Genomic DNA, 7,043 nt, shown 5'->3' on the forward strand with positions numbered 1-7,043 from the left:
TCATTCTTTAAATGTGTTCAAAAACACATTTTATAAACTAATTATGTATTTCAGACCAGCTAATTTTTGCTGATAAAATACATGTTAGACATGCAGATTTTATCCCATCATCATCTCCACTGATTACTGACAGAATCTGACAGTAGGGATCCAATAGTGTGGAATACAATTAAATGCAACAATTTCAAATGGATGGAGGAGGGCATTTTGTCCTAATGTGAATCATTTTATTTTAGTGAAACCTATTACACACGTATATCCATTCACATATCTCCTAGGCACTGATGAGCCATGCAAAACATAGTGATGGGCTGAGAAGTATCCTATGCTATTGTACTCAAAGTTAATTAACATCTAAATCCTGGAAACGGTGCACTGAGTGGGCAGTAAACCGGTTTAGATATGACAGCTGGCAACATCATCCACTGGGCAGCACATTGCTTCTAAATTCCATTCAAGGCCATCCTCTCCTGAAAGCAAATTACATCTCTCAACTCCTTAATTTCTCCAGCGTTAAAGGTTGGAAGAAATGCTTGGGAAGAGGGAACATTGGTGAAGATTCCCAAGGTCTTGTTTTATGAGAGCTTTCCATTTCACACCAATTTATAATTCATATATTAACTAGGTGGTTCTTAAACACATTCGGGGAATCCCTAGCCTTAAAACCTTTAAAATATCTGAGGATTTTAGTTACCTCCATAAGGTGATGGAAGTAAGGTAGAGTATAACACTCCAAATACAAATACATTGTATTTATATAATTATAATTGGATTTATAAGTCTATATCACTGTCTGCCTACTTTTTGTAAATGTCAATATTTGCATATATTAATTTTTAATAGTTACATCTTAAGTCAGGAATTCTGACTTAAATTTGAGGAGAAAGGCAAAATAGGAACTTCTTAGCTCGAGCACAAGAAAAGCGAAGTGTTCTCAATTCTCATATTAAAATCACCTGAGAGATTTTTTAAACTACTGAATCCTTGGATCCACTCCAAAGCAATTAAATCAGACTTGCTTAAGAGACCTGGGCATCAGGATTTTACAAAGTTATTCAAATGTTTCTGGTATGTAGCTGAAGTTGAGACCCACTGGAAAAGGTCAACGGACAACCAGTAAGAAGAGGAGGTGTCTTCCAGCTGTGGTGGAGTCTGGGGAGTAGGGCAAAAACTGTGCTTAGAGCATAATGGAATTGCCCTGGGAGCAGTTCTGCATGAAGAAAGAAGCTGGAGAGCCAGTTAGGGCTTGATGGAATAAAGCAGGTAGGCTTTTTTTTTTAATTTATTTTTGGCTGTGTTGGGTCTTCGTTCCTGTGCGAAGGCTTTCTCTAGTTGCGGCAAGCGGGGGCCACTCTTCATCACAGTGCGCGGGCCTCTCACTATCATGGCCTCTCTTGTTGCGGAGCACAGGCTCCAGACGCGCAGGCTCAGTAGCTGTGGCTCACGGGCCCAGTTGCTCTGCAGCATGTGGGATCTTCCCAGACCAGGGCTCGAACCCGTGTCCCCTGCATTGGCAGGCAGATTCTCAACCACTGCGCCACCAGGGAAGCCCAGCAGGTAGGCTTTTAAGATCACCACGTGAAGAAGGACTTGGTCTGGGAAGAGGCTGAATCAAAATTTCATGACAGTGATGTTCAGAGGGTCTCAATCTCAGATATAATCCTATTCTGTTGACTGTAATCACCAATCTGCAGAATAGTCAACAAATCCTGCATTAAAGGAGCTTTTGAGCAATCCAAAAATTGCTATTCATGTCTTAGCCCTGAAGACAGTTAGGAAAGAAAAATTTGCATTAAATGATCCACTATGTATTGGGCATTAGCTCTGCATGAGACACTATGGAAGATATAAATAAATACATGGTCTCTGCCTCTTATGAGCATATTTCCAATGAGTTGGAAAGAATTGTAGCACTGATCTCATGTTCCATATTATTGCAAATGTTCACTTTCAAATCATCTTTCTTCACGCCCTACTTCTTCAACACAACTTAAGAACTGTTTAAAAACAGTCAGTGACTAGTTGTCATGGAGTGGGTCAGATTGTACGTGCTATGGTTTTAAACAAGAAGAGATCACTGTGGACAGGGCTAAACTAGGAGAAGACTTCACAGGGGGCTTATACCCGAGCTGGGTTTGAGGCTGAACTGGCTGTAGTTAAGTGACAGGAGGGTGTTGTTGGTCTTGGGGATGCGTTTCCCTGCTGTCACTATTGTCCTTTGGGGGAGTCAGAGACAGGTTTGGTTTGCTGACAGTCAGGCGGCCTCACTGCACCAGCATCTCCAGGAGAGGTGACACCACACACGAGCCAGCTTCCACAGAAGGCTGCGTAACTGAACCTCTGTCCACACTGCCACACATTCACACACTCTGTGAACCACACACACGCATCACCACCACACCCGGGAGCCTTTACCAGGCCAAAGCAATTGGCATTTTATCTAAAGAAGGAGCACCAAATCTGAGAACATAGTTGGAAAAAGAATAAATAAATGATTTATTGATATTATATTACAATATATGACAAAATCATATTTTATGTTTCTAGACTTTATAGGCCATCTGGTGGTCACTTAAGTTCATTAAAAGCTAAAGTTCTGGGAGAGGTTAGTTGCCATTAACAAGACTGATCAAGAATGGGATAAATGAAAGGTATCCGAGTATGGGGAGTAAAGAGAGAGGAGCGGCCCACAGGGAGAGGTAGGGTGTCAAGAGGAAGGAGGGGACACTCAAAAGGCAGTGGGAGACAGCCAACAAACGCTGTCTGCTCCATAGTTTTCCTGAAGACAGTCTTTGTCGGGGTAGTCCTGGAGTTTCCCCAGAGCTGCAGCTTCCCAAGACTGGCTGTACATTGGGGTGGCCTGGGGACCTACCCAGTGAATCAGAATCACTGAGATGGGACCCAGGAATGGACAATTTTTATTTTTTATTTTTATTTTAAGTAAATCAATGTTGTGGAAAGCTTTATTCTTTCTTTTTTTTTTTTGGTATGTCATCAGCAATTTTTTAAAATTGAAATATAGTTGATTTACAATATATCAGGTGTACAGCAAAGTGATTCACTTGTACATATATATATACTTTTTCAGATTCTTTTCCATTATAAGTTGTTACAAAATATTGAATATAGTTCCCTGTGCTATACAGTAGGTCTTTGTTGTTTATCTATTTTATATATAGTAGTATCTGTTAATCCCAAATTCCCAATTTATCTCTCCCCCCTTCCCCCTTTGGTAACCATAAGTTTGTTTTCTATGTCTGTGAGTCTATTTCTGTTTTGTAAGTAAGTTCATTTGTATCATTTTTTTAGAGTCCACATGTAAGTGATATCATATAATATTTGTCTTTGTCTGACTTACTTCACTTTGTATGATAAACTCTAGGTCCATCCATGTTGCTGCAAATGGCATTATTTCATTCTTTTTCATGGCTGAGTAATGTACAACTTTTAAAATGCCACGGATGGTGCTGGTGTGCAGGCACACAGTGTTCTAGAACAGACCTGGCAGGAAAGGCCTGGGATGGATCGCTGGAGGCTCACCCACCTGCAGTGTGATCTTAGGCACCAGAGAGGCTACAGAGTAAACAACCCCAAGGTGCTGGACAACGGATATCAAACCCCAATGTGCATAAGAATAGCCTGTTAAATGAAGATGTCTGGGTGCCAGACCAGAGGTTTACGATTCAACACATCTTACGACTCAGGCCAGGAACATAAGTCTTTTACAAACTCCCCAGATGATACTGATGCAGGTGGTTCGAGGACCTCAGTTTGAGAAACACTGTGCTGGGTGTTGCCAGGACGTGGATCACGAACCACCTTGCACACTGACCAGTGGAGAAGCCAGGTGACACCTAGCGCCTTGAGTCCTCCTGGGAAGAGTTGGGGACAACACATCCAGCCCAGCTCTTTTCCACCATGTGGGCTTCATAGAATGAGCATTGTTCACACTACATAGGCCCTGGCCTCCTTCCTAGGTTATGTGTTTCTTTTCTCCTCCTCTTCTTTGTGAAGAAGGAAATGTGTTAGCCTCTGAGGTGGATCGGACTGAGGTTAGAGAGTTGTCAGCTGAGCAGATGAGATGGGTTATTTCGCAAACCTGGGGAGATGTCGCTCAGTTTTTACTTGATGATGCTTCCATGTAGGGTAATTTAACTTTCTTCCGAGAAAGATTTTTTTTAATATTTAATATCTAATAATTGTGAAGGCAATTATTTTGTTTTTATTGACTATTTCTTTTAATACCAAGAGTAAAGTGACTTTAAATGAATTCATAAAGAAACAAACAGCCACTTTAAAATATTTTGGAATCTTCATGATGGGTAGCAAACTTTTTTCTTATTTAATGTGTTTTGTTATTTATGTTGTGTATATGTATTGAATATACACAACTGTTCTGTCTGCAAAACTTCTAACAAAGAGAAAATTAAAGCCCAGTAGATGGCACTGTTTGCTACTTTTTTACAAGTTAATTCAGCAAGGAAACATTCCCCTCACCCCCAAATCTATTTGTTTTTACAATAATATAAATCCAACCTCCATTTTTAAAAAGGATTTCTTACAAGAAGCCCAATCATTCTGTCCTTTTCTGGACCTACACTGAGTAACTCTGTCACAATTTATTAAATAGAAAAGTACTTGAGGATTATTAATCTTGAGTGTAGAATGCATTTAACTTGCTCCTTTTCCTTCAGTGCTGCTGAGACAGCTGTATTTCTCCTCCTCCACCCACCCCCGTACACTCTACAGATGCTCCCTCTTCAAAAAAGATGTAGGTTAAAAATCAATTTCAGGCCAGAACTGCACTTGTGTTTAAATGAAATTATGTTTGTATTGGGATTATACCTATAGCTGTTCTCTAACATCATTTTTTTTCAAACGCTATAATACGTATATGAAAAAACCCTTCATTGTGTCTTTTGACATGAGAAAGAACGAATGTGTGACCCATGTGTGTAGGTCACTGAGATCAGAGGGGCACTGGTGTGAGCTCTGTGGTTCCAGTCCCAGGTCTAATCATAGGACCCTGGGTCCAGTATTTAACTTGTCTGATCATCATTTTTTTTTTTTTTTTTTTTTTTTTGAAATGTAAGCTGAGTGTTAGAACAGTTAACTGAACTAATTTAACTGGTGCTGATTTTTTTTTAAGAGATTGGAGTTTATTTATTTATTTATTTTTGGCTGTGTTGGGTCTTCGTTTCTGTGCAAGGGCTTTTTCTCTAGTTGCGGCAAGCGGGGGCCACTCTTCATCGCAGTGCGCGGGCCTCTCACTATCGCGGCCTCTCTTGTTGCGGAGCACGGGCTCCAGATGCGCAGGCTCAGTAGTTGTGGCTCACGGGCCTAGTTGCTCCGCGGCATGTGGGATCTTCCCAGACCAGGGCTCGAACCCGTGTCCCCTGCATTGGCAGGCAGATTCTCAACCACTGCGCCACCAGGGAAGCCCCCTGATCATCATTTTTACCATGTGTATAATTGTGATAACAATGCCTGTGCCATACGAATATTATGAAAATGAAACTCGATAGTATAAGCATCCAGTACAGTGCATGATCCGTAAGAGGTACTCAAGTAGTGGTATCTGTTGTTTATGGTGTTATATCAAACAATCTCCTAGAGTCAGTCATGCCTGACACAAAACTTTCTAAAAACTTCAGAAAAATAAATTCCATAATCTCCATTAGCAATAAATTTAGTCATAACCCTCCCCCAACCTATGGGATGCTAATTTACTGTGTTTTCTCATCATTAGCATCAAACCTCTATTTTAAAGCTTCTTGGGCTTTAGAGGCACACAGAGGCAATTCAGCAAGCATCATTTACTATTGAAGGTTAAAGCAGTCATACCCTGTAATCTCCTACTCAGCTGCCAATACTAATTTAATACAGAGAGGTGAACACATGGCTGAAACATTTAGTGCAGTGTCTATTTTGCCCATCTCAGTTTAAGATTATGAAAATTATATATTGTCTACAAAAGCTAGTATTTCTAGTTAGTGATAGTTTCCCAACATCAGAGCACTAAGTACATCAAAGTGACAAGGTATTCTACTACGAATTAAAATTTGATGTCTGTCGGCATTCGATTTGATAAAAATTCAGAAGCCAAGCAGAAAAAGATTAACAAAATGAACTGGAATATTCAGAAGGAAGAAAAATACCAACTAGTAAAGAGAAAAGGGGGGAAATCACCCTAAAAACAACTTGAATTTTCTATATTTATCTGTGTGTATTTGCTCCACTTGGTTGTCAATTTTAATTGGTCTGCAGCACGCTGGGGTTCTAATGTATTCAGAATTTCAATTGTTATTTCCGCCATCTATTATAGTATCCCCAAATGCAGTCTATTCTTGGTGAATAATAAGAGTTTCTCTCTTTATTGAAATAAATAGCTTATTAAATCTACTGTTAGTTTTTATACCTGGTGACACAACTGTTTAGAAGTGCAGAAAATGAGAAACTGTCTCCTTCACAAATCATATTTACTAAGAGCAAGGTTGATTCCTCAAGGTTGGTCCAATGCTATTTAAGATTTTGTAAAGGTTAAAGCCAAGGCAGGTATATACCAAACTGTCAGAAGTTCACTACTGATACTCATGTCTTTCCAATGCAATTGTTTTCTGGATGCCAAGACTATTTTTAAAAAGGAAAGAATCCTACAGTGCTGTGTGTATGTTTGCGTGCTGTATCTATGTAAACCTTGATGGTTCTAAAATTTGAGAGGCCACATGATATACTGAAAAGAGCATAGGCCTTGGAGAAAGACAGATCTGGATTCTCAGATACTAGCATTTATTTGTTTTCTTACCTTGGGAACTTATCTAAACTTTCTGAAGCAGAACTTTGTCATCTATAAAAAATGAGGATAATAATACATGCCCTATAGGAAGTGACTGGTGTATTTTATCACAGCGCCTGAAAAATAGGAATAGCTCAATACTCGCTTAAAAATTAACTCAGAACATAGGTGGGCCCTTAAACAACTTTATATATGAAAATATGGATTTACAACTACAAAAAATTAGTTGTTGATAATTTTTTTAACA

This window comes from Balaenoptera ricei, chromosome 18 (assembly GCF_028023285.1).
Source record: "Balaenoptera ricei isolate mBalRic1 chromosome 18, mBalRic1.hap2, whole genome shotgun sequence".
In the NCBI taxonomy this organism is placed as follows: Eukaryota; Metazoa; Chordata; class Mammalia; order Artiodactyla; family Balaenopteridae; genus Balaenoptera; species Balaenoptera ricei.